This window comes from Lissotriton helveticus, chromosome 4_1 (assembly GCF_964261635.1).
Source record: "Lissotriton helveticus chromosome 4_1, aLisHel1.1, whole genome shotgun sequence".
NCBI classification, from domain to species: Eukaryota; Metazoa; Chordata; class Amphibia; order Caudata; family Salamandridae; genus Lissotriton; species Lissotriton helveticus.
Genome location: NC_136063.1, coordinates 187,132,152 through 187,159,864, shown reverse-complemented (window position 1 = coordinate 187,159,864; position 27,713 = coordinate 187,132,152). Strand labels below are relative to the sequence as shown.

The 27,713-nt window shown below is 46.9% G+C and overlaps 1 protein-coding gene across 3 annotated transcripts in view; it reads right to left on the bottom strand.

Annotated features, from left to right (window-relative positions):
• The window catches only part of TSNARE1 (t-SNARE domain containing 1), a 1,194,676-nt gene that overhangs the window by 979,464 nt on the left and 187,499 nt on the right, over positions 1 to 27,713 (bottom strand). For all 3 annotated transcript variants that reach the window (XM_078686668.1, XM_078686667.1, XM_078686669.1), the window contains one exon: positions 22,951 to 23,007. The gene's annotated coding sequence lies outside the window, so the exon portion shown is untranslated. The remainder of the gene's footprint in view (positions 1 to 22,950; positions 23,008 to 27,713) is intronic.

The following is a 27,713-nucleotide window of genomic DNA, read 5'->3' as shown; positions in this document are numbered from 1 at the left end:
AGGGTGAGTGAGGGTGAGTGAGGGTGAGGGTGAGGTGAGGGTGAGGGTGAGGGTGAGGGTGAGTGAGGGGTGAGGGTGTGTGAGGGTGAGGGTGTGTGAGGGTGTGAGGGTGTGAGGGTGAGTGAGGGTGAGGGTGGGTGAGGGGTTGAGGGTGAGGGTGAGGGGGTGAGGGTGAGTGAGGGTGAGGGGTGAGGGTGAGTGAGGGTGAGGTGTTGAGGGTGAGTGAGGGTGAGTGAGGGTGAGGGGTTGAGGTGTGAGTGGGTGAGTGAGAGTGAGGGTGAGTGAGGGGTTGAGGGTGAGGGGTTGAGGGTGAGGGGTTGAGGGTGAGGGGTTGAGGGTGAGGGGTTGAGGATGAGGGGTTGAGGATGAGGGGTTGAGGGTGAGGGGTTGAGGGTGAGTGAGGGTGAGGGTTGAGGGTGAGTGAGGGTGAGGGTTGAGGGTGAGTGAGGGTGAGGGGTTGAGGGTGAGTGAGGGGTTGAGGGTGAGTGAGGGAGAGGGGTTGAGGGTGAGTGAGGGTGAGGGGTTGAGTGTGAGTGAGGGTGAGGGGTTGAGGGTGAGTGAGGGTGAGGGGTTGAGGGTGAGTGAGGGTGAGTGAGGGTGAGTGAGGGTGAGTGAGGGTGAGTGAGGGTGAGGGGTTGAGGGTGAGTGAGGGTGAGGGTGAGGGTGAGTGAGGGTGAGTGAGGGTGAGGGGTTGAGGGTGAGTGAGGGTGAGGGTGAGTGAGGGTGAGGGTGAGTGAGGGTGAGTGAGGGTGAGGGTGAGTGAGGGTGAGTGAGGGTGAGTGAGGGTGAGTGAGGGTGAGTGAGGGTGAGTGAGGGTGAGTGAGGGTGAGTGAGGGTGAGGGGTTGAGGGTGAGTGAGGGTGTGAGGAGTTGAGGGTGAGTGAGGGTGAGGGTGAGGAGTTGAGGGTGAGTGAGGGTGAGGGTGAGGGGTTGAGGGTGAGGAGTTGAGGGTGAGTGAGGGTGAGGGGTTGAGGGTGAGTGAGGGTGAGGGTGAGTGAGGGTGAGTGAGGGTGAGGGTGAGTGAGGGTGAGGGAGGGTGAGGGTGAGTGAGGGTGAGTGAGGGTGAGTGAGGGTGAGGTGAGTGAGGGTGTGAGGGTGTGAGGGTGAGTGAGGGTGAGTGAGGGTGAGGGTGAGTGAGGGTGAGGGTGAGTGAGGGTGAGGGTGAGTGAGGGTGAGGGTGAGTGAGGGTGAGGGTGTGAGGGTGAGTGAGGGGTTGAGGGTGAGTGAGGGTGAGGGGTTGAGGGTGAGTGAGGGTGAGGGGTTGAGGGTGAGTGAGGGTGAGGGGTTGAGGGTGAGTGAGGGTGAGTGAGGGTGAGGGGGTGAGGGTGAGTGAAGGTGAGGGGTTGAGGGTGAGTGAGGGTGAGGGGTTGAGGGTGAGTGAGAGTGAGGGTGAGTGAGGGGTTGAGGGTGAGGGGTTGAGGGTGAGGGGTTGAGGGTGAGGGGTTGAAGTTGAGGGTGAGAGGTTGAGGGTGAGGGGTTGAGGGTGAGGGGTTGAGGGTGAGGGGTTGAGGGTGAGTGAGGGTGAGGGGTTGAGGGTGAGTGAGGGTGAGGGGTTGAGGGTGAGTGAGGGTTGAGGGTGAGTGAGGGAGAGGGGTTGAGGGTGAGTGAGGGTGAGTGAGGGGTTGAGGGTGAGTGAGGGGTTGAGGGTGAGTGAGGGTGAGGGTGAGTGAGGGTGAGTGAGGGTGGGTGGGTGAGGGTGAGTGAGGGTGAGTGAGGGTGAGGGGTTGAGGGTGAGTGAGGGTGAGTGAGGGTGAGGGGTTGCGGATGAGTGAGGGTGAGTGAGGGTGCGTGAGGGTGAGTGAGGGGTTGAGGGTGAGGGGTTGAGGGTGAGTGAGGGGTTGAGGGTGAGTGAGGGGTTGAGGGTGAGGGGTTGAGGGTGAGGGGTTGAGGGTGAGGGGTTGAGGGTGAGTGAGGGTGAGGGGTTGAGGGTGAGTGAGGGTGAGGGGTTGAGGGTGGGTGAGGGGTTGAGGGTGGTTGAGGGTGAGTGAGGGTGAGTGAGGGTGAGTGAGGGTGAGGGTGAGTGAGGGTGAGTGAGGGTGAGGGAGTGAGGGTGAGGGAGTGAGGGTGAGGAGGTGAGGGGAGTGAGGGTGAGTGAGGTGGGTGAGGGTGAGTGAGGGGGAGTGAGGGTGAGTGAGGGTGAGTGAGGGTGGGTGAGGGTGAGTGAGGGTGAGTGAGGGTGAGTGAGGGTGAGGGTGGGTGAGTGAGGGTGAGGGTGGGTGAGTGAGGGTGAGGGTGGGTGGGTGAGTGAGGGTGAGGGTGGGTGAGGGTGAGGGTGAGTGAGGGTGAGGGTGAGTGAGGGTGAGTGAGGGTGAGGGTGAGTGAGGGTGGGTGAGGGTGGGTGAGGGTGAGGGGTTGAGGGTGGGTGAGGGGTTGAGGGTGAGTGAGGGTGAGGGTGAGTGAGGGTGAGGGGTTGCGGGTGAGTGAGGGTGAGTGAGGGTGAGTGAGGGGTTGAGGGTGAGGGGTTGAGGGTGAGGGGTTGAGGGTGAGTGAGGGTGAGGGGTTGAGGGTGAGTGAGGGTGAGGGGTTGAGGGTGAGTGAGGGTGAGGGGTTGAGGGTGAGTGAGGGTGAGTGAGGGTGAGGGGTTGAGGGTGAGTGAGGGTGAGTGAGGGGTTGAGGGTGAGTGAGGGTGAGGGTGGGTGAGGGTGAGTGAGGGTGAGTGAGGGTGAGTGAGGGTGAGTGAGGGTGAGTGAGGGTGAGTGAGGGTGAGTGAGGGTGAGTGAGGGTGAGGGTGGGTGAGGGTGGGTGAGTGAGGGTGAGGGTGAGTGAGGGTGAGTGAGGGTGAGGGTGAGTGAGGGTGAGTGAGGGTGAGGGTGAGTGAGTGAGGGTGAGTGAGTGAGGGTGAGGGTGAGGGTGGGTGAGGGTGAGGGTTGAGGGTGAGGGTTGAGGGTGAGTGAGGGTGAGGGTTGAGGGTGAGTGAGGGTGAGTGAGGGTGAGTGAGGGTGAGGGGGTGAGGGGTTGAGGGTGAGTGAGGGTGAGGGGTTGAGGGTGAGTGAGGGTGAGGGTGAGTGAGGGTGAGGGGTTGAGGGTGAGTGAGAGTGAGGGTGAGTGAGAGTGAGGGGTTGAGGGTGAGGGGTTGAGGGTGGGTGAGGGTGAGGGGTTGAGGGTGGGTGAGGGTGAGGGGTTGAGGGTGGGTGAGGGTGAGTGAGGGGTTGAGGGTGAGGGTTGAGGGTGAGTGAGGGTGATGGGTTGAGGGTGAGTGAGGGTGAGGGGTTGAGGGTGGGTGAGGGGTTGAGGGTGGGTGAGGGGTTGAGGGTGAGTGAGGGTGAGGGGTTGAGGGTGAGTGAGAGTGAGGGTGAGGGGTTGAGGGTGAGTGAGGGTGAGGGTGAGTGAGGGTGAGGGTGAGTGAGGGGTTGAGGGTGAGGGTGAGTGAGGGGTTGAGGGTGAGTGAGAGTGAGGGTGAGTGAGGGGTTGAGGGTGAGGGGTTGAGGGTGAGGGGTTGAGGGTGAGTGAGGGTGAGGGTGAGGGTGAGGGGTTGAGGGTGAGTGAGGGTGAGGGGTTGAGGGTGAGTGAGGGTGAGGGTGAGGGTTGAGGGTGGGTGAGGGTGAGGGTTGAGGGTGAGTGAGGGTGAGGGTTGAGGGTGAGTGAGGGTGAGTGAGGGTGAGTGAGGGTGAGGGGGTGAGGGGTTGAGGGTGAGTGAGGGTGAGGGGTTGAGGGTGAGTGAGGGTGAGGGTGAGTGAGGGTGAGGGGTTGAGGGTGAGTGAGAGTGAGGGTGAGTGAGAGTGAGGGGTTGAGGGTGAGGGGTTGAGGTGGGTGAGGGTGAGGGGTTGAGGGTGAGTGAGGGTGAGGGTGAGTGAGGGTGAGGGGTTGAGGGTGAGTGAGGGTGAGTGAGGGGTTGAGGGTGAGGGGTTGAGGGTGAGGGGTTGAGGGTGAGTGAGGGTGAGGGGTTGAGGGTGAGTGAGGGTGAGGGTGAGTGAGGGTGAGGGTTGAGGGTGAGTGAGGGTGAGTGAGGGGTTGAGGGTGAGGGGTTGAGGGTGAGGGGTTGAGGGTGAGTGAGGGTGAGGGGTTGAGGGTGAGGGGTTGAGGGTGAGTGAGGGTGAGGGTGAGGGTGAGGGGTTGAGGGTGAGTGAGGGTGAGGGTGAGGGGTTGAGGGTGGGTGAGGGTGAGGGGTTGAGGGTGAGTGAGGGTGAGGGGTTGAGGGTGAGTGAGGGTGAGTGAGGGTGAGGTGTTGAGGGTGGGTGAGTGAGGGTGAGGGGAGGGTGAGTGAGGGTGAGGGAGGGTGAGTGAGGGTCAGTGAGGGTGGGTGAGGGTGAGTGAGGGTGAGGGAGGGTGAGGGAGGGTGAGGGAGGGTGAGGGTGAGTGAGGGTGAGTGAGGGTGAGGGTTGAGGGTGAGTGAGGGTGAGGGGTTGAGGGTGAGTGAGGGTGAGGGGTTGAGGGTGGGTGAGGGTGAGTGAGGGTGAGGGGTTGAGGGTGAGTGAGGGTGAGTGGGTGAGGGGTTGAGGGTGAGGGGTTGAGGGTGAGGGGTTGAGGGTGAGGGGTTGAGGGTGAGTGAGGGTGAGGGTGAGTCAGGGGTTAAGGGTGAGGGGTTGAGGGTGAGTGAGGGTGAGGGTGAGGGGTTGAGGGTGAGGGGTTGAGGGTGAGTGAGGGTGAGGTTGAGGGTGGGTGAGTGAGGGTGAGGGAGGGTGAGTGAGGGTGAGGGAGGGTGAGTGAGGGTCAGTGAGGGTGGGTGAGGGTGAGTGAGGGTGAGGGAGGGTGAGGGAGGGTGAGGGAGGGTGAGGGTGAGTGAGGGTGAGTGAGGGTGAGGGGTTGAGGGTGAGTGAGGGTGAGGGGTTGAGGGTGAGTGAGGGTGAGGGGTTGAGGGTGGGTGAGGGTGAGTGAGGGTGAGGGGTTGAGGGTGAGTGAGGGTGAGTGGGTGAGGGGTTGAGGGTGAGGGGTTGAGGGTGAGGGGTTGAGGGTGAGGGGTTGAGGGTGAGTGAGGGTGAGGGTGAGTCAGGGGGTGAGGGGTTGAGGGTGAGTGAGGGTGAGGGTGAGGGGTTGAGGGTGAGGGGTTGAGGGTGAGTGAGGGTGAGGTTGAGGGTGGGTGAGGGGTTGAGGGTGAGTGAGGGTGAGGGTGAGTGAGGGTGAGGGTGAGTGAGGGTGAGGGTGAGGGGTTGAGGGTGAGTGAGGGTGAGTGAGGGTGAGTGAGGGTGAGTGAGGGTGAGTGAGGGTGAGTGAGGGTGAGTGAGGGTGAGTGAGGGAGGGTGAGTGAGGGTGAGTGAGGGTGAGGGTGAGTGAGGGTGAGGGGTTGAGGGTGAGTGAGGGTGAGTGAGGGTGAGGGTGAGTGAGGGTGAGGGGGTGAGGGTGAGGGGGTGAGGGTGAGGGGTTGAGGGTGGGTGAGGGTGAGAGATGAGACGGTCTTTGAGGCGCCTCTGCTGTATTTGCATTTGGTAAAACAGCCTTAATGATGTGTTGAGAGGCGCCCCCCTGCCATTGTTGCAGGCCGCCGTGTGGGGGCCTGCTAAGTGTACGGGGAGTGGGCAGCAAGCACAATTTATGTTGTCTAAAGCGACCCTTTCCTGAGAGACAGCCCTGGAGACAGAGGATGTTTATTTCAAGGAAGTCCAGCGGCCTTCGCGTCTGGGCAGCATTTAGTAAAAAAACAAAAAAAAAAGTACAAATATTTAGAAGCATTTACATATGCATTTAATCCATCGTGCAAGTCTGTCATTGCACGCGGGTGGAATGTTTGTCTACTTGCTGTTTATTTTTGACATCAACAGATGCAGGGAGGGTGACGCTCTGTGAAGGAGTGCAGCGTGGGACCCGTGGTGTACGTGGCTAGTGAACGTGAATAGTGCGCATATAGTAGTTACTGCAACAAAACCTACAAAACCGCATAAAACCTAATTAAAAAAAAAGAAAAAAGAGACAGGCTGTTATAAACAATGGAATTTACACACGTGCTTGTTGGTGATGTATTCGCCTACATCACTTATAAAACAAGACGGATTGAAGGCAGAGAAGGGGGGGAGGAGAAATGCGACATGGCGGGCAGGGGAGGGGGCGGAGTGGGGAGAGGGTGTTAAGCAGCAGGGGCCTTTGAAGTGAAGCTAAGCTTCACTTCAAAGGTGTGGGAGGAATGCGGCTGAGGGAACAGACGGCGATTTGGTGCTGTGCACGCGCATTTTAGGTCAATGCGCAAGCGCATTGACCTAAAAGCCACGGGCACAGCACCAAATCGCCGCAGTTAGGTAAACTTTGTTTAAAGCCCTATAGTCTCGCTCTGCTCAATGCGCATGCGCATTGACAGGCGAGACCTAAAAATGTGAAGGGGTCAAGGACAGAAAGGCATAGGGGCAAAAAAGTTCAAAATGCCCCAAGAGTAACACAGTTAAAACCCTCTTTGTACCAACTATCATCTAGCCAATAGAGTCCATATGTGAATGGCGCAGCACTGTATCGATTTCAACAGTTATAAAATATCACACTATATTAATGCAAAAGCCGCATGAATGTGGTCAAACTATACAACTGCACCATTACTATCAAAACAAGCAAAACACAAGTGCAACACATGAAATGGCACCAAATGTAAGGCATAGATCTTGAATGTTTAGTTTTAGAGCAAAGGAATAACAACATGTGCATTTACTAATGTATTAAGGGCTGCTTCTTCCTGTAGTTGCATAAATAGGGGTTAGACATAAGCGCATGGTGATGCAGTGTATGCATTCGGCAAGTTGTAAACAAAGGGCTTGCAAAATGCCAGGATGAACATGTTGAATATTGGGAGGCACTTGGAGCAATCCCTCTCCTTCCAACATATGAAAAATGACATGATAGACTGAGCAGGTCATCAATTAATGCCCGGCAAAAGGTAGCTGGTTAACGCCTCTCCTCCTGTAGCAGTGGCCAGTGCAGGTCAGATGATGAACAATTTCTGGCTTCAATCTGTACCACACAAGTCCCTCCCCCCTCCACCGCTAACTGACAACTGTGCTCAATGCTCATTAAGGATCCTGGCTTTGCACTTTGCCTTCTGGACCCGGCTCTGCTCAGAATGGACTCGGCGCCTTTCCTTCAAGGTACGGTTAATGAATGGTCTGAAGGACCGACACAGAGTCAAAGGGACTTTGAAGCATTCGGGCCAAAACTTGGCACAAAGTAGGTACAGCATTATCACTGAATGCCAAACTGGACTGGAAACATATCCACTGTCGCAAGAACCAATCTTTGGTCATACCCATCATTAGCAGTCCTAGCTGGGGGCGATGCATGTATGTGCGATTGTCTAAGCCTCCGTTCAGGATTCATTTGAATTTGGTCACAAGTGTTCACCTCACAACCTCATTTCCTAGCTTTCTCTATGAAACTAACATGCGTATGTTCACTCCCTGCCTTTGTGGCCAGTGGGCATATTCTGGGTAGTCATTTGGTCTCGTTCTTTTCACTACTCACAGAGGTTCGGATTTGAAGTATGGCTTTAGCAAGATTAGCTGCGCTTCACCTAGCAGAGAAACATTGGTTGACCCATAGAGATGCTCATTTGCGAGCCTATTGTATTGGTTTGATGCAGAAAAGATAGACTGTGGCAGAGGTCAGAAAAAAACATTCACGCTGGCATCCAATATTGCCAATTCCTATTCGCCAAAACGAAGACCGAATGATGGTACGTCCTTTTCCGCCCTAGCACACACATTGTTAGCACCAACCAGTGAACACATTTGAAGTAAAGTTAATTTAATTCCATTGTGCGCTTGTTCCATGCTATTTGGCTGTACATTCTAACATGGAATATATGAATAGGCCTATAAAATATAACAATACCAGCAATTATTTGATTTTTGGTAACAATAAAAATGGAAGCCTGTTGCATACTGATTAGATGGAGGTGTTAGGGTGCGCTTTTGGAGGTTAGATCCAAGAAGTAACATGAACAAAGAAAAAGAAGGTAACACGCATGAGGACCACAAGACTGACTCGAGGTGGACCTGGACAACCCGGCGAGTGGAGACCGAGTGATGGAGTACAGACATTGTGTGTGTATTTGAAATACGTGTGAGATGGCGGGATCATCCCATTCTACTGCCACTCACCAACACCCCACACATCCCAAGAAAACATTAGACATGACACCCTTCACATTACTACTCACATTTCATTTGTTTGCCTCCGTGTTCTCGAGCAAAACAGAAACAGTACAAACGTTTGCCAACTCATTACGCCTACAAGAAGGAGTACACAACCACAGAAGCTCAATTTACTGCTTTGAACTGTCCACTTTAGATGCTCGGCTTGCTGGAATGTTAGCAAGGACGCATGCTGTCGAAATGTCAATTTCACCAGCTACAAGATGCTTTACCAATAGTCTCATCTGCCTCAAAGTCATTTCCACAAAAACTCAAGCAGGTTCAGTAAAGTGAGTGATTATTTTTGGGAAAATATAATAATGAATCATATTTTAACTACAGTGTTCAAAGGCCGAGTGAGTCGTAAATGCATTACCTAGGCAAAATAAAAATCCACCGGAATGAAGGCTCCAGATCTTAGATATCATAAGCTCCTGAAGACCGACACAAAGTCAATGTCTTCCTCCACGTGATCAAATGGCATTAAAAACATTCATCAAAGGATTATCCGAACTGTTTGTGGCTATAGATAAAAAGGTTCTGGGGTTAATTAAAATGCCTTGCTGTCACTTCTGTTAATTAAAAGAGCACCTGTAGGAACGAAAGGGCATGCAGGCGGGGCAACATCACTGGCTATAATTATGCCAGACTAAGAGAGGCAAAGTTTAAGTATGCCAGCCACATTGACATGTATGTAGAGACTCGGAATGATGATCATCTGCGGGCAACCACCAACCACTGATTTTATTAGACCACTCACATCTGTTAATCCAAGCCTCTCTCTGGTGACTTAACACTGACAACATGAAGGGCAGATCCAACGGGAGCAGTGAGAAGGAAAGTGAATGAGCGACGGGGAATATAGACAGTGTATGCATGTATGTGTGAAGTTGCTTGGCAAGTTGTCCTTCTATCTTATGAGAACTTACCTTCTACCACTTATCTGTTCTCCTCTATTACAGCCTTATAGCCCGCCAGGCTATACACGCCATTAAAGGTCCGCTTCAGAGTTTAAAGCTCGAACCAAAGGTGAGGGCCTTTAACTAGGGAGCGGGCCTTCAATAGCCGGTATAGCCCAGTTACGGCGGGCTACAGGCTAATAGAACATTCCGACACTAGAGGTTAGAATGTTCTAACAAATAAAACAAAGGCCTCAGGGCGCTCAAGATGATTACAATCCATGAGACCATTGTTCACAGCAACAGCTGTGAACGAAAAACATTGTAATCTAGGAGCTCGGGCTTTTACACGGCTTTAGAAGCATGGAGCACTTCATTGTGTTCAATGGAACTTCCAACATTGCAATGTTGTATTATCCTTAAGTCCACATGGCCACCAAGTCAAAGGAACTGCTTTAAATAGGTGATTTTAATTTATGGGTTGAGAACAATACGGGAGCCTAGGCTAAAATGCACTTGGAGAACTGGGAGGCATTTATTCCGAGTTAATTGGTGAAGACACCCTCAAATAAAGTTTACACATTAGATTTAATTACTGGTGGATCTGATCTGACAGGAGCAAGGTTGAGGTACCCTTCATTATTACATGAAATGAAATGAATAAAACATTTTCATATTGTGGCTTTGAAGGTTCAATTCACTTTGGCCTAACAATAAGAGATCCATAACCCACTGAGTCCGTATGAAATTTAGGTCTCCTAGTGCACTCCAAATTATCAATGCTCAAGCAGGTGGTGGCAGTTTCCAAATCTTCTTTATTTTAGAAGTCTTAGAAAGATCCTCGCAGTTATCTATTTTGGTAATATAAACATGGTGCTTAATGCATTTTCAATCCTTAATAGATTTTAACAAATTTATCTAGCACTGCCAAGCAAGCTGCAATATATTTAAAACTTCACTGTGTGCACCCGATTTGATCTCTCACAGATCAATTATTTGGTTACTAATAAGAAGTAAGATTACGCTTAAATCTTTACCCATCAGGCATCAGGTTTTTCATAGCTCTAAAGCAACTTTTCTGGCAAAACATTACAGCATTACAATCTATATTAAAATGGATATTACCCATAGGAGTAATTTTCTAGCTTAAAGAGGTTCTTGAATACCACGGAGTTCATTATTTGGCTATCTAGTGGCTGGGTCTGGAATTTTCCTCCGCTTTTATTTTCTCTCCGGCTTCGTTGACCACCATCTGGTGGCATTTCCCTCCCCTCATGACATCAGACGTGCCCCCCTGGAAGCCTCTGTGTATGGTCGCTATATTCAGATACTTGTGACCCCTTTGGCAACATTTTGCCTATGTCGTTTGGGGCTTTCTGCATGCAAAAGTAGATCTTCCGAAGTTTGTGTGTCAGGCACTTTATTTCCAGGGACTGTTGCATGTGAATCCAGAAAATGCTTCAAGCTGCAAAGCTACCCGAGGGAAGTAACCCTTTCACTTTTCTGGATTCACGTGGTGTCCATTAATTTTGTAGCAGTTTCCTTATCCTATGGAAGCTGGGTTGAAATTAGTTTGGGCTCAAACGGGTGCTTTAATACTTTTTGTCGCACTTGAGGCTCTGTTGCCTTGAATGTCCTAATAATAGTGTTTTGTGAAGATGCTATGGACAACTAAGTAGCTGTCATGTATATGTTGTTAAAGGAAAAGTTTGCTAAACATGATGAGTGATTAGCTCTTTTTCTTCTCGGATTGGGCTCTAGGTTTCTCTACTAGCTGTAGCCCTGCTTTTGTGTTCAATTTCTGGAATGTCCATACTATCCATGGTGCAATGGTTTCCTTTGTGAGTCCCTGCTTGCTGGTGCAAAGGAAACAAAGAACTGGCTTCCTTTCCTGATTTGTTAAGTTCTTTCCTGGTTGTACATAACTGCCCTACAAACGTCCATCAAGTGTCAAGTTTTTTAAGCATGAGCCTTTGGCTGTTGTAAACATCCTAGCAGTTGTATGGTTTGGTTAACACTGAAGTGTGAGATAAACTTGGGATGGAACACAGGTTTGTTTGCAAGATCACTCAGTCTTTCTGGATTTCCAATTTAGGTTCCTGTGTCTGGAGCGCTTGAGCTAGCTGACCCTCGATAGTGATGAGATTGCTACAAAGAACACTGTTTTAGTGTTAAAGCTTTTAGTCCTGCTTTAGGCACTGGCAAAGGATTCCTTCATTGAGTGTCTGCACCGAGTTTAGAATGTATATAGGCAAGGGTGCTGATCTTGGAGGTGCTATCATCTTTTCACCTTCTAGGAATCTCTTATTAATTGGTGTGTTGAAAAAACGGCTATCCTTGTACCCCTTGTGCAAGCCACTTTGGCTGACAGATGGACCTTAAGCGATGTGTACTTGAGATGTTCGTCTAGACATAGTGTTATGTGCTCTGCTGTCAAGGAGGCCTTCATTGTTGTACCAGTGGATATTTCTCTTACATTTTTGAGCATAGCATCTTCTTGTAGTAGGTCTCTGGCTTCCCTCAGCACATTCATGGTCATCTCGGAGAGAGTTCTCGATGGCTGAATTCTTACGTCTTTAGGAGTCAGGCTCCCAGAATGAGGCTGGCTGATTTTGGGTGACAGACCTGACCATTTTGCATTGACTGTAGGTCCTGTAAAACTGGTGACCCTATTATTTGCACCGGAGAAATCTCCATCACTTCTGAAAATAATGTTTGTATTGCCTACTGCAGTGTTAATAAGATTAGCGTCATGGGAGGCTGCTTGCATTTAGGTTACTTAGTGATATCAGTGGCAGTGGGAGAAAAGCATATGCAAATTTTCCTGACCACTCTATCACTAGGGCATTCCACAGTGACAGGTGGGATGGGTCCAGGGAGACAAAGGTTTGGTACTGTGCATTTTCTGAGGTTGCAAAAAAGTCATTCTGATGTGTCCCCTTCTTGAAAACCCAGTCCCAATATTTCTGGTTTTATTTCCCATTTGTGCAAGACGCTCGCTTGTCTAATTAGTCTGCCTACCTAGACATTTTGTATATCTGGCAGGTGTATTGTTACAAGGATTATGATGATCATTTACAAATGCTCAGGGTTAATTTGGCAGAATTTGGCTTGTTGAAGTAAAACATTGTGGTTGTGTTGTTGGTCTAGATTTAAACTGTCTTCATGTGCCTGAAAAGCTTTTAGTGCCAGGCAAACAATCCAACACATTTATTTACTGTGTTGTTTCCTATGGGTTCCACAGACCCCTGAAGGTCAGGTTTCCCATGTGTTCTTCTCAAGCCATATGGGAAGCATCTATGGTAATGGTCTCTGAAGGAGTTTTTTTTTTTCGAATGAATGGCCCGTCTGCTTCAATATTGCTCATGTTCCACCATGGAATTTCCTTCTTTACATTAACTACTAGAGCCTCCAACTTCCTGTTTCCTGACACCATTGATACCATATCTATTTGGAGTCTTGCATGTGGGATTAGTGAGCGCATGAGGCCCTCACAGCGGCGGTTTCTCCTCAAGGGCGTAAGGGCATGCATCCCATATTGAGTGTAGCCAGTCAGGAGCATATCATTTTAAAAATCCCGAAGTCTGGACTCGGAACTCTTTCAAGGACTGGGCTCGCCTGCTGCTGTTCGTTTAGTCAGGGGTGAGAACGGGGGGCAATCCTGATGATTGTCAAAAGGGCAGTGGCATCCAGCTACACTCCAGTGCGCATGTGGGGTTGGACAGGGTTCTGACTTTGACCAACTACACATGCACACCTTGGACTTCTCAAACCCACTCTCTTTTAGGGCGTCTGGGGGATCTCCCCTGCTCACACCAATCCTGACATTGCTCTTAGGCTTTTTCTATTTGAAGCTCAGGATTGGTTGTAGTGAGGTAAGCGGTACTGTGCTTGGGTGCGCTGTGGGGGTTGGATAATTAAAGAACATAACCAATCACAGTCTAGTTTTATTATCAAGCCACACAGTGATTGGATAGGTGTACAGAAAGGAAAGAAGATGTGCATGGCAGCGAGCTTGGACCATTGTTGCGCTGTAGTTACAAGTTTAATGCGTTGACGCAGTATCAAAAGATAAGAGTTCCAGGTGGTGGAGTCTGAATGACCATGCCTGGCTTTTCTGCGTACATCTATCGCCAGGTGCGCAGTGTTTTACATATAAAGGGGGCTATGAGGACAGAGAATGTGGTGTGACGTTTCACCTTTCGGCACATTAGTTGGATCCCAAATTCTTCTCTTAAATGTTTTAAGGAAGACGGTCTCTGCTGCCACATGGCGTGCTGACGTGCTGTGCCTCCTCTTGACCTCCTACAATGTTTCACGATTTCTGGAATTGGAAAGCAATGATTTTAAAGTGCGCCCAGTGGGACAGTGCACACTTTAAAACCTATTTATTTTTACATTTGTACAAATCACCTGGCTCCTGCCTCCCGCTGCGTCCTAGATGGCCGACACGTCTCTCCCTCTGTACTTAGACTTCTGAGATTGTCCACAGCCTGCCAAGTTTTTGTAATGCTTGTGCGACATTTTCATGGTTTTAATGTAAGTGTGAGAGGCGTTTTTTACCAATTAGTCAGCTGCTTTTTAAAATATAAAAGTTGATCTCCTTTTGAGTGAAACACCCTTCTCAACCCTTCTGGCCTTAGCGGAGTTGCAGCAACATCAACTGTGCTTGAACATCTGTGCTCCTAACACATCTGTAGTTAAAGGCTTCACCGGTTCAAGGAAGACTTGGACACTAAGTGCGAAATTGGATTTTCTCCCCTAGCACAAATTAAGGGTTTAGCCAATGTGCTTTTGCGTTTGCCTCTATATGCGTGTTCTGTGTATGCGTGTCTGTCTGTGTGTCCCTATCACCTTGTTTCTGTTTGTACATGCCTGCGTTTTTGCCTTGAATGGCCTCACCGAACATAATACCCCAGGGGTGGAATGACTGCAGTGAATAAGCAGGGGTGAGCATTCTCTCGTGTGGGGTGAGGCTGCTCTTCTGCAGTTTCTCTGCACTATACATAACAAGTATTGCAACTGGAAAAAATTGAATTTTTTTTTAATGTATGTTCGTATAGTGCCCTACCATTTTTGTACGTCACCAACCGCCACTCTGCCCTCATGTCCATCAGTTTCTAATAGTCCTTGCTGTCCAAAATTGCCCTCTCTGGTAAACTCAAGTTTGCTTTGTTAATGGTAGGAACCTTTTGTTTGTGGGAAATCTATGATGTCCCTGAAATTGAGTCTTGCTCCTAGAAATGCCTTTTCTTTCTCCAGTATTGGGGAGAACTTTTCTAATTTCACTGAAAAACCGCAGGCTGCATAGGGTATTAAAGACCGTTTTAAGCTTTTCTGGTATTGTTTGAATTGTGTTACCTTTACCAGCCAATCGTCTAGGTCAGGGGTCTTCAAACTGAGGGCGGGCCCCCTTAGGGTGGCCTCAAGTGATCCCAGGTAAGGTGCCAGGCTATGGCTAAAAGAAGCATTATGTGGATAAGAGTGCTTTGTTTTAAGGGAGCTGCAGTACACCGCTCTGTAATGGGCCATCAGTAACATCTTTTATCATTTATATCCTAGGTGGGAGTAAGTGTCAAAAGAGAATGGACGCCAAATATTCTGCAAAACCCCCACCCACATTTCTAATATCCACACTGTGGATACTTTTACATGTTAGTAAGGCCTGCCTGACCAGAATAGTATGTTTGACAATCATGTATTTAATTGCATTTTTAAAACGGTATAAGAACTCCACTTAAATAATCTAGGGATATTTAAATACTGCCAATTTAATAGAATTGTTGTGAAAAAATCTGAGGGGGCCCAATGATTTTTCCCCCCACCAAAGGGGGGGTGGGGGGGGGGGGGGGGGAGTGGACATTAAAAAGTAAAAAGACCACTGATCTAGGTGGTTGTATACATGCAAACCAAAGGTGGTGATGGACGGAGTGTTGACAATACAAACACTCACCCCCAGTCAACTGATCTGGGTTTAATCCATCACCGTTCTTTAGCTCACTCCGCCACCCCAGTTCAGACATGGCCATATGCAAATCAGTCTGACCCTGTGCCTCATGGGAACAGTCCAGCCCGAACTGCCAAGCCATGTCTTCCCTGGACCGGAATCAAGCTTCCCAGGAACGGTTTCTGGCATTACCTTTGTTTTTTCTTTGTTCGCCATAAGTTGGCAGGGTATGCTCAGACGCGAGTCCCTTGCTCACTTTGCCACTGGATTCAAGCAAGCCGGGCTGAAGAAGGCTGAAATGCCAGAAACCGGTCCTCGGTAGCTTGTTTACGGTCCAGGGAAGGCATGGCTTGGCAGTTCGGGCTGGACTGTTCCCATGAGGCACAGGGTCAGACTGATTTGCATATGGCCATGTCTGAACTGGGGTGGCAGAGTGGGCTAAAGAACGGTGATGGATTAAACCCAGATCAGTTGACTGGGGGTGAGTGCTTGTATTGTCAACGCTCCGTCCATCATTTCCTTTGGTTTTTCTTTGTTCGCCATAAGTTGGCAGGGTATGCTCAGACGTGAGTCCCTTGCTCACTTTGCCACTGGATTCAAGCAAGCCGGGCTGAAGAAGGCTGAAATGCCAGAAACCGGTCCTCGGTAGCTTGTTTCCGGTCTAGGGAAGGCATGGCTTGGCAGTTCGGGCTGGACTGTTCCCATGAGGCACAGGGTCAGACTGATTTGCATATGGCCATGTCTGAACTGGGGTGGCAGAGTGGGCTAAAGAACGGTGATGGATTAAACCCAGATCAGTTGACTGGGGGTGAGTGCTTGTATTGTCAACGCTCCGTCCATCATTTCCTTTGGTTGTTCTCTGTATACATGCATCCCCTACATTCTTAAGTGTGCTACCACCACAGCCACAATTTTTGTAAAGAACTTGGGTGCAGACTTTACCCCAAAGGGAAGTATCTTAAACTGATAGTGCACCTATATCACAACGAACCAGAGGAATTGCTTGATATTGTGGTCACAGCTAGACATGTCTTCCAAGGGTCTTCCACAGAGGTCTGCTTGCCGTGTCTGCGGCGTCCAGTGCTGACTAGTGGTAGGTGTGGTAGGTGTAGGAGCTAGCCTTGCCCTCCTGGATGATGTGGTTTCCCTCTGTCCGTAGTATTCAAGGAGGTGTTGCATCAATTGCTCAGTTTACTCGCACTGGTGATGTCCATATCTATGGAGAACACTGGAGTTGGCTACTCTCCATTGGGTGGAAGGTGCTCTCTTCTTTGCATGCCACCATCCCTGCTCTCTTGCTTCCCTTCTCTGGTGAAGGGCTCACTTACACTATGCCATTAGCTCTTTTCCTAGCGTTGGTCACCATGATTGAGTCTGCCACGGATTGCCTTTCGTATACAGGATTTTTTCAGAAGTGTTTATATTTTTTTCTCAACCCCTGGCGTCACTGCATTACACAAGGCTGGCTCCATAAAAGCCTCCCTACCCGGATCTAAAATACTTGGGTGCCCAGGGAGTTACTGAGTCTTCTTTTGCAACGGCAAAAAACTGTTTCAAGAAGAAAACATACTTGTGACTGTTCCTCCTCTGGTTCCACCCCATATTTATCAGCAGCTTCCTTTGATGGGGGAGTTGTACATGGAAAAGCAGTTGGGGCGTTAAAGCCTCGTACGGGAGGAGTCAACGCTCCTCGCTGATGAATCTACATCAAGACCATGCCAATCTCCCTCTGTGCTCTGGGGATCCTGGAAAAGTACTTGTTCATACATCTCCTCCCCTTTGCAGAAGACTACCTGCCCTTACTCTTGGGGATTGGGTGTTGTCGGTGGTACAAACTTGCTCCTCTTCATAGCCCGTCTTCCACAAAACGTAAGAGGATTCGAAACCCTACCCAACTTTGAGGCATCACTTTTTCCTTTCGGCCTTGGGTAGTCACCGCCAACACTGGGTGCCTTCTATTTTTCCAATTCAGAGTGTCCAACTTCAGCTCCTTCTCCCTCTTCCTGTCTCAATCGCTTTTCTGCGTGGAACCCCTATCCAAGGGACGTCTTTCGAGGGTTTCTTCTGGCTCGACTCCAAAGGCTTTGGCTAAGGCCTGCCGTGTTTCTGAGGTGCTTCCTCTGGAAGTTTCTTGTGTTGACCTGCTCTCTATGCCTTTTAAGTACTTCTTACTTCTTGGTTAATACAACACAATCTTTGACGTTGTACTAGTAACCTTGTGTCACCTTGGTTTTCAGGTTTTTTTTCTTTTCTTCATCATACTGGACAGACAGATGTCTTGGAAGAGACTTGCTGCTTGTGCTGTGTCTGCATTATGACGAATGCGCCCCACACTTGAGTTCATGGTTCTAGCACCCTGGTTGCCAGCTTCCCCACGAGTCACACATACTTCTTGCAGTGATTTCGGTGGGTATCTGCCATCCTTCAACGGTTCTTTCATTGCAACTGTTTTTTCCCAGTATTCCAGTTCTCTGCTCGCTAGTCTATCGCTCACTTTAAAAAAAATTATTGACGATTCTGTGCTCCAATCGTTGCTCTTGACAACAGCAGAATAAAGAATCTGAAGGTGGCGAACATGTAAAGGGATTTCTGAGACGCAAGTCTGGGCTAATGAGAGGAGGGACATGCCAGCAATTGGCAATCGATGACGCCCAAGAGGAAAATAAAGAGCAGAGCAAAGTTCTAGACCCAACCATGAGATAGCAGGATAATGCACGGCAAGTGCATCCAGAAAAGATTCATATTGCAAAACGTGCATTATATTCTGATGATATTGTCTTGTCTGTGCCTAATTTCAGACATAGTAGAAGAGGGAGAGATCTAACTTGCAAAAGTATGAAACTTTGCAATGCTCTGCTTCCAAAATTGCAATTAGTTATACAAGTCTTTTTAAAATCAGCATTTAAAAACTGAATCTTAACTCGACTGTTCGACAACTGAAGTTAAAATGCACTGTTGATTCTTTTGACTGTTAAACAACCGTCAATAGCACTAAGAAAACCTCATGATGAATGCTGCCCTTTATAAACAGCCTAACGGATAGACCAATAAGCAATGACCTGTTTTGTTGAAGGATGGCCAAGGCATTCAATGAGCCGGGGCAATCATAAGAAAACCAATAACCACACAGGTACACATTCCTCTTCCTCTTCTGTCCTATACAGAGTGCCTGTCCACCATTCCCAATCAACCATCAGCAAGGTGGTGCATGTTTGGGGATGAGTAACTGCTGTCGAGTTTGGCCATAGGAGAACCCCACTGGTCAACCATAACGAGTGCAATCTACCTTTTACTGTTCCGCATCATGTACAATGCAAGAGACAACGGTACGCTGCCTGCTCCCAATCAGTGGCCAATTCTCAAGGTACCCTGGGCTATTCACGTGCTGCATCTTCCACTGCTTCCTGAAGTGGTCATCACTGGCGAAGAGAACTACTACTCAAAGTACACTGTTTCAAACGTCCTAACCTGTCAACAACACGTGCCCTGAACTCAAGCACATCAAAAGCCTTTGCTCAATAAAAGGGAATTCGCTGCAATAAGTAAATGTTTTCTCAGAGGCAAATGTACAATATAGTTGTCAGATTCAAAAAGACAAGCTGGAGGTATTAGAAGACCGAAAAGTCTGTTGCCACAATTTGTTAACGAGGTCAGATAGCATGCACAACTACTCATCGAGGTACACAGAGATTTCCAGCAATCATGAGGATGTAGTCAGGCGGGTGTTTTTTATACATGTGAAGCCTAACATGCTAAGCAACAATGAATTATTCAGAGGAGACCAATACTGAATTATTCAGAGGAGCACAGAGTATTCAATCCTGTAAATGCAAAGCCTCTTCGCCACCATAAGAGGTCATTTTTTAAGTATTTTCATGTTCGCTTTCACACCGCAATAACGTCTGCAAACATTAGGCAAATTCATTTTATACCATCTGGTTACATCACTAAAAAGTGTAAAATTACCTTAGACATGAAGTGCCCATGGCATCTGTCACTTTATTAATTATTAAACATACATGTAGTACTGTTTGTATCGCGGAAGTCTGCAAATGAAGGAGGGCAACTAGGATGATCAGCGGCCGGAATAACATTCTGGACTTATCTGTCTCCCTTTTATTTTTTGGTACTTATGATTATACTCAGTGAAGAACTCTGCCACTTCACTCAATCTAGTTCACATCGATCAAAAAATAAAAACACAATAAATCAATAATCCGCCCCATTCCTCTTCCCATCTCTTCAGGATTCCTTGTCCCATAAGTATGCTACCCTTCTTGACAACATGGTGGACTCCCCTCCTACGCCTGGCCTTTCATGTTATTTAAAAATATAGAGTAAATTTGCAAAGTTAAGTTATTCGTTTCAAAAAGCATCCAATTAAATTATTTTCATGTCTTTTATAGGGATCAAACCAAAGGGGATGATGGACGGAGTGTTGAACATTGCAAGCACTCACCCCCAGTCAACTGATCTGGGATTAATCCATCATCATTCTTTAGCTCACTCTGCCACCCCAGTTCAGACATGGCCATATGCAAATCAGTCAGACTCTGTGCCTCATGGGAACAGGCAAGCCTGAACTGCCAAGCCATGTCGTCACTGGACTGGAAACAAACATATATGGATCTCCACTAGCAAATCAGATGTTTCGAAGGACCAATGAACCGGCAGAACTCAGCTCAACAGGCGAACATAATCACACACAAAAAGGATATAGTAGGCCATAGGAATGTGCTAATCCTAAATGGAAGCCTCAAAAAAGAGGCAAGTGTGTGCATTCAAGTTACCTAATAATATATCATTTATTTACTTTAATTTAAAGACAGCAGATTAAAAGGCTACACATATCAAAACAAGGTGAAACAAAATCCACCAACAGAGACTTTTTCGGACTTCCATGCCAAGGACATGGGTGAAGCCGCACCAAGAGAAGATGGGCCCATCCCAGTTTCATCTAAGGCACCATCACTTCTGTCACTTTTGTGCACTTGATGAAAGCTTTGAACCTGAGCTCCAGCTCAGTTTATGAGGCCTTTTGTAACCCCGCATGCTAAACTGTGTTGCAAGACCGACTGACGTCCATACAATGAACTATGTGAAACCAGTTTTTTCCAACTAGGTGTAACTTAGCACATAAGACTCTATGATCCTTGTACTATTGAAAGAATCCATAAGGGTACTTTGGCACGTGCCCAAACTCTGACACTCTTACAGATTATAATGGACATCCATAGACAAGTAAAATAGAAAGGTGCTACAAATCACCCTGTATCAGTGATTTATGAGGAACTATTTCTATTGTGTGGGAATGCTTTAGCGCCATGAAGCCCTTTCTGGGCAACAGTTTAGTGCTCTTAAAGGCACCATAACAATATAACTGATGATCTCATTGACTTACACTAGAGTGATTCAATGTATGAATGAACACGGTGACTTCCAATGCATCCAGAGTAGGACCACTAAACAGAAAAGAGTCTCGGCATTTACTCCAGGAGTGTGGCAAGCTTTCCCGAGTTGTGCAACTCTGACTCAAAAGGCCTGACCCCCCCCCCCCAGTCCTAACTTTCTTGAATTTGGAATAACAAGTAAGTCAGCCTTGGAGGAGCGCAGGGTTCCTGATGGGTAGTGCATTTGATTTTTTGTGTGCAGAAATACAGTTTCCTCACCGCCCAAACACAGCATAAAGCTTTGAAGAGGATTCCCTCAGGAACGGGAAGCCAATTACGCCTTGCAAGAGCCCGTAGAGAAGATGAAGATCTGGGCTGCTTCAGGGCCAGTTTGGAGGCCGCTGTCTGAATGCGCTGCAGTCGCTGAAGTTAACAAGCTGGTAGAGCATTAGCATAGTCCAGAACGGATTGGTGTCACTATATCGCGGATTATTACAACGCATTCCGTTACATCGGAATTTTTACAACGCAGGATCTATTACATCGGATGCCATTACAACGCATGGCATTACATCGCAGATGCTATTACAACGCATGGCATTACATCGTAAGTATAGGTAAGTATACTTTTTAAAAAAAATGTAATTAATTTAATTTAATTAATTTAATTTATTTAATTTAATTAAAATACATTTTAAAATAGTAATTAATTTAATAAATTTAAATCTATTTATTTAATTTAATTTTAATAAAAATTGTAATTAATTTTAATTAATTAATATAATGAAATTATTTTAATTTAAATATGTTTAGAATTGTAATGAAATTAAATTAATTAAAATAATTTTTTTAATTTAATTAATTTAATTAAAAATGTAATTAATATAATATAATTAATTTAATTTAATAAATATATTTTAATTAATTTATAAATGGTAAATATAATTTATTTAGCCCTAATCACAAACCCAACCCTGAACCCTAAAAACACCCCTGTACCCCAAAACCCAAACCCTACCCTGAAACCTAAAAACACCCCTGTACCCCAAACCCAAACCCTACCCTGAAACCTAAAAACACCCCTGTACCCCAAACCCAAACCCTACCCTGAAACCTAAAAACACCCCTGTACCCCAAACCCAAACCCTACCCTGAAACCTAAAAACACCCCTGTACCCCAAAACCCAAACCCTACCCTGAAACCTAAAAACACCCCTGTACCTCAAAACCCAAACCCTACCCTGAAACCTAAAAACACCCCTGTACCCCAAAACCCAAACCCTACCCTGAAACCTAAAAACACCCCTGTACCCCAAAACCCAAACCCTACCCTGAAACCTAAAAACACCCCTGTATCCCAAAACCCAAACCCTACCCTGAAACCTAAAAACACCCCTGTACCCCAAAACCCAAACCCTACCCTGAAACCTAAAAACACCCCTGTACCCCAAAACCCAAACCCTACCCTGAAACCTAAAAACACCCCTGTACCCCAAAACCCAAACCCTACCCTGTAACCTAAAAACACCCCTGTACCCCAAAACCCAAACCTAGCCCTGAAACCTAAAAACACCCCTGTACCCCAAAACCCAAACCCTGCCCTAAAACCAAAAAATACCCAAACACCCCAAAACATATACCTCAGTACACCAAAACATATACTCCTATACTCATACTTATTTAAAAAATTACTTAAATTAATAAATTTAATTTATAATATTTAAAAACATAAATAAATATTTTGATTTATTTTTATTTATAATTAATAATAATTAAATCAATTATATAATATTAAATAAAATAAAAAAAATTATATACTTACCAATACTTACGATGTAATGGTATGCGTTGTAATAGCATATGCGATGTAATGCCATGCGTTGTAATGGCATCCGATGTAATGGATCCTGCGTTGTAATAGCTGCGTTGTAACAGCATTACGACGTAAAAGTTGCGTTGTAAGTGTGCATCACCTCCAGAACTTGTGTGTTAGTAGGAGAATTAATCCGTAACCATAAGCAACATCATAATAGCTGCTTACCCCCCATTTAAAGTAGTGCTTTGCCAATACAAGATCATGCTTTGTGTAACCTTAAGGACACCTGGGCCCGAATGACGGGTATTAATGAAACCTTTAACCAGGTGCGCCCCGCATAGACAGGTAAGTACACGGTATAAGAAAAAAATGCCCTGTCCTCAGCCTAGGCAGGAAGCGAGACAGTTCAAGCAAGGGCATCAGTGAAAGACATGACCACGGTTTGGACCAGAGTTCATAATAAAACGAAATTAACTGGATGTTATGACTGCGCGTGGCTATGTCTTTTCTTGTTCTCAGGTAAAAACTGTGAGGTGAGAGCAGCGATTTACCATTACCAAACCAAATCTGTGAAGCAGACCACTTTTTCACCATGCACACCTTAAAAAGAATGGATAACTAACTCCCTTGTGAGCTCTTTTATTGAAAAGGAAAATCAAACCCTCTCAAAGAGCGCAGGCAAACAGTGGTTGTGATTTCCTTACTGCAGGGCATAAGCCAGAAGTTTATACCACTAAACCAAAAACACTTCCCTTCCTTCACAAATTACGTGCAAACATCGTTGATTAGTGCATGCGGCAGTCATCACAAATCTCAAGAACTGTGTAGAGTCAGTGCTTGTTGATGGTGCTTACCTTATGATGTATACCCTTGGCCGGGAGGCGGACCCCTGGGCTCTGATGCTTGAGAATCTGGAAACCAAAACGGAAGTACATGAGACTCCTGCACAGAGCTCCTAATCGTGTGGTCATTTACATCATTCAACGATTACATGCTTTGAAGAAGGGATTGTACTTGCTACAGTACAGGCATGATCCCTTTCCAATAACAACACAGTGAAAAGAGATTAAGAAAACTGCAAAGGTAAACACAAGTGGCTAAAATTAAACCAATCAACATTACATATAACCTACAACACCTAATGGACAAATAATCTATTCAGCAATACCTATTGTAGGAAAACGGATCATTATTTGAGGTGGACAAGTGTCCATCTCGAAGGATGAGGTCACCACCTTCTAGATGTCTCACAAAATAAATTAAATACAGTTGTGATCAATCCCAGGTAATATGGCACAAAACATGCAGGTGTAAATAAAAGGCAATGTGTAAAGTATTTAAACAGTACACATATAAAAACTCATACAAAACACAATAAAACTCTGCAATCAATTGTAAACGAAAGGGTAAACGACTTAAACAGACAAAACAACAAAAATGCACTAACGTAACCGGAGCTTTTGATTTTTAAAGACCTAAGGGAAAAAGGCACCAAAAGGTACAAAACACAAATGATAGTCTATGGGAGCAGTAGAGTGTGATTTAGGCGCAATTTGAGGCCAAACACAAAGAGTTTCAGGCAGAAATGGACTTTGACACTTTTTGAGAAGAAAAATCTTCGGCAAGCCGGCCTCTGCTGAAATTGCAGCTGCCACCATGGAATTGAAGGCTGGATGCTTGAAACAGGTTGGTCTCGCTGGTGCTCTGGAGATTTTGAACTGTAAAAATGTTAAGTCTTAATGCAGAATGGGACTTATACGTTTTTTGTGGTGGTGCTAGGCCCCTTGGGATGTTGTGTAACTGGGGGTCCAATACTTTTTCCTGCAGATCACCTTGAAGCTCTGGAGAAAGTGTTCAAAAGTTTCCAAACTTTCTTCTGGTGCCCAAACAACCACATACATACACTTCAAAGGTCCCCAGGTCTCAGGGAGGGCACTTAAGAGACTCCCAGGGTGTCAGGCAGTGACTAACAGCAAAGTTCATTTGTGGACCAATTCATACCAGTAAAGCTGGTTTCTTCAGAGGAAAGGCCTGTCCTTGTAATCAAACAGGTCAGCCAACTGACCCCTGTAATCCACTTTTTTGGCCTGAGGACAAGCAGGAGCATGTTCAGTCCTTCATGGCTCTTCCAATGGCACAAACAGCAGGCTCAGATCTTCTGCAGGAGCAGTAAATGTTCTGAGGGCTTACTCTTGGACACTACCCAACCAAAGGGGTAAACGTTCCCTGGGATTAACACCACACAGTTTCCACAGCTCCTATTCTCCCTACTACGAACAATCCCACAGTGCCCCCTCACTTTCAAACTCCAAGATGGGGAGAGCCTTGGCCCTTAGTGAAGAGTGTGTGTGCCCATCGAAAGGTGTGGCCAAGGTAATGAGCACCCCTGCCCAACTCTGTGGTCACTCAAAACTGGTTCTGGGGGTACTTTCCTCCCACTGGGTTTGGGAGCAGCCTGACTAGGGGCACAAAAGCTGGGGTCTTTCCAGGTGTCACATGACATTTACTCGTGACAGGACAAGTCCATTTGAAGTCAATTAAGTTCCTACAGTTAGCTATTCCTGCTGCTGGTGGCCACAGTATGATAAACTTCCTCTGGAGGATTGCAATGATAACCCTTTGATGTCACAAATTGTGGATGGGTGGCGATATTAAAATTAACAAATGGTAACTTTTATGTTAATCCCTTGCAATGCCTTATCCACGTCTGTCAAATGCCTCACTGTCAACGTGCATAACCAAAATTATATCCTGAACTTCCAGGGGGAAATAAGCAATCTTTAGCCAGCCCTGTTGTCTTAGGATCACTGTGCTTGCCAATTGCCAGAAGGAGACACGGTTTGCATCATCAATACCTATGATGATGCAATTTTGTCTCAAGGATTACAGCATAGACTTCAAAACTCATCCCTTTTAGGATCATTTGAGGAATTACACTAGGTCATTCCACATCTGCAGTACAATCCTAGCATTGACAAACCATTAGCTGCATTTATGGGGAGAGGAGTAGGCCTAACGGCTAGAGCGATCGACTTTTTATTAAATGCCCTGGGGAGATTTATAAATTCGGATGACCTTTTTCCACCAGACCGTGAATGTCTTCTGCAACGCATTTGGTGTACTACCATCGTGACATTGGTCATCGGTATGCTCGCCTACTTCTTCATCTTCCTCAGCTGGAGGAACGTATCACTCCTCCTCACTCGTTTATTCACTTGAGGTTGAAAGCACTATTCGGGAAAGACATAGTGGTCAAGGAGGAGGTGTTGAGATCATGGTAGGAGTTGATTTAGTGATGGCCTCAAGAATATATAATAATTCGTCCTCTTTGATGTGTAGATACAGGAAGATCAGTAATAAAATAAACCATTGACTCCTAGGATTGCAGAAAGAAATACAGTCCTCTGGAAATGTGCATGATAAACAAGAGCTTCAACTTGTCAGTACTTGACCAACAGGGACTGTTTGAGTGATAAAAAAGGAAACAAAAACTATATCAAAATATAAGTGCGTTTTTAAACCTAAGTAACTACATCACTGGGAAGGTAGGGCATCAAACACTATTCATCACTGGAAGCTGTTGAAGAGTGCATACCTGCACCTTAAGTGTACTTATTTATTTTCTAAGATTATCAGTGAATTTCAGCATCTGTAATGTTTCTGTTAATGTTTGCTCCCTTTCCATGCTGAGATATTAGACACAGTCTATTGCAGCAACTTGCCTTCCGAGCATCTCACTCTGCCAGGCCTCACTAATAATCTATGCTTCCAGGTCCTACTTAAGCTCACTGGACCAGATCACAGGCAGTTTCAGTGACCAGCCTTAGGTTATGCAGCGCAGCTGAGATGCACAAGACAGCTGCTCTGCGCTCAGTTAACCATGGAGCCGGATTTCTTGTCATTCCGCGCAGCACGGCGGAGACCGCAATAATCAGAGGTGACAGTCTTCAAGTTGATTCTTACTGCTGGAGCACCTTGAACCCTCTTCTCCCTGCTCTTTTCAAGGGAGCCTCCGACAACAAAGCGGCAATCGCTTCCTACAGTCCTATTCCTCAGCTCATGGCTGGATTACAGGCATACATCGTCAGATACTACCACTACCCATATGTCTCTTCAAGGAAAACACAAGCTAACCTCAAGGAATACATCATCTTTTACCTTCATGCTTAATTTTCAAATTCAGAATTTAGTCAAGAAATTGAAAACACTGCATGGAAACAGGTTCCTCTTACTGTATTAAGACTGTTGCCTCCTGTTGAACTTTTAGCTTAACATTTACGTCAATTCCCTTGCAACCACGAATTAACCAGGGGATCACCAATCACAGTCTTGTTCCTGTGATATTAAAATGAATTTAAACGTTTAGTTTCTTATCTTTCGTAGGCCTGGTTTTTTTCTTCTCTTATACTACCAGCGCAGTTTTTCCTTACAATCCACTTTTATTTATCTGCTTTTAATGTGTTGTACGTCAGTAAATGGGTTATTTTAAGATAACCCAATGCTTCCTTCATAGTTAGGGGCTTGTGCTGTTACTTGTACAAAATGGATTTTACTACTGATATAATTAATTTGTAAATATAAACCACTGAAATCATCGATTCTCTTATCTTGGGTGAGGAAATGTTTGTAGGGATCTTTTTGGCGTGAAATTCTGGCCAAAGAACGGGCATATATTCTACTCCTACCAGCAAAATATGCATGTTCTGCACTCATATAACACTCATGTGACAAAGATAGTTATACTTTATAAAATATATTTCACAGCTCGCAGAGACGAAAGGGCAAGGGCGGGCTGGACACGAATGCTCTCATTCTCATACATTTTTTGGGGTTGAATGAAAGCATTCTGCTCAGGCAAATCCAGGTTACACTTCTCCAACGTTAAAGTTTCACCACATCCGATCCCTAGTCATGGGGCTCTTCCACATGGTATGTGGTCCTAACTCGAGGCAGATAACAACTTTACACTAGGCCCCGAGACCTGAATATTGTAGTGTTTGCACTACTGAACAGCACAGGACCATGGTGGCATGGCTAGGAGGCTTTACTTTTAGATTACTGCACCACTTTAGGAGTCAGGTGTGTGGGCTAAGTTGCCTTCTCATATCAATAACCACTTGGGAGGGGGAATGCAATCTGGCCTCACCCAAGATGGCCGGCTCCTATTATTCTACTCCAGCCGTACAGCGCCTTGCTGAGAAAAACACCACATTGGGGCAGCAAATTCATCAAACAATGGCTGACAACCACGCTGGAAGCTGTAAGGCACACGTACTGCCTCAAATCTGGGGTGCACACCCTCTCAAGGACCCTGACTGAGGCAAGTGAGCAAAGGGGAGCTCTAAGAGTGCTGCCTTACATACTGCAGACGTCTCCCTCCCGAGACCCACCTCAGAGCTGAGAGAGGTGAGCTCCTGACACCGTGTCCTGTGGGTCTGCCACTCCCTCTCCTTATCCTCACGAACTGCATACACCTAGCAAGGAGGAATGGGTAAAGGTGCAGGACCAGGTATGGCCTCCATACAAAAGCTCCAAACATAAAAGAAGGGGTAGGCTCCCTGTAGGAGGCTGTCTTAGTATAAGGTGCACACTTATGTAAGTGTAGCACCCTGCACTA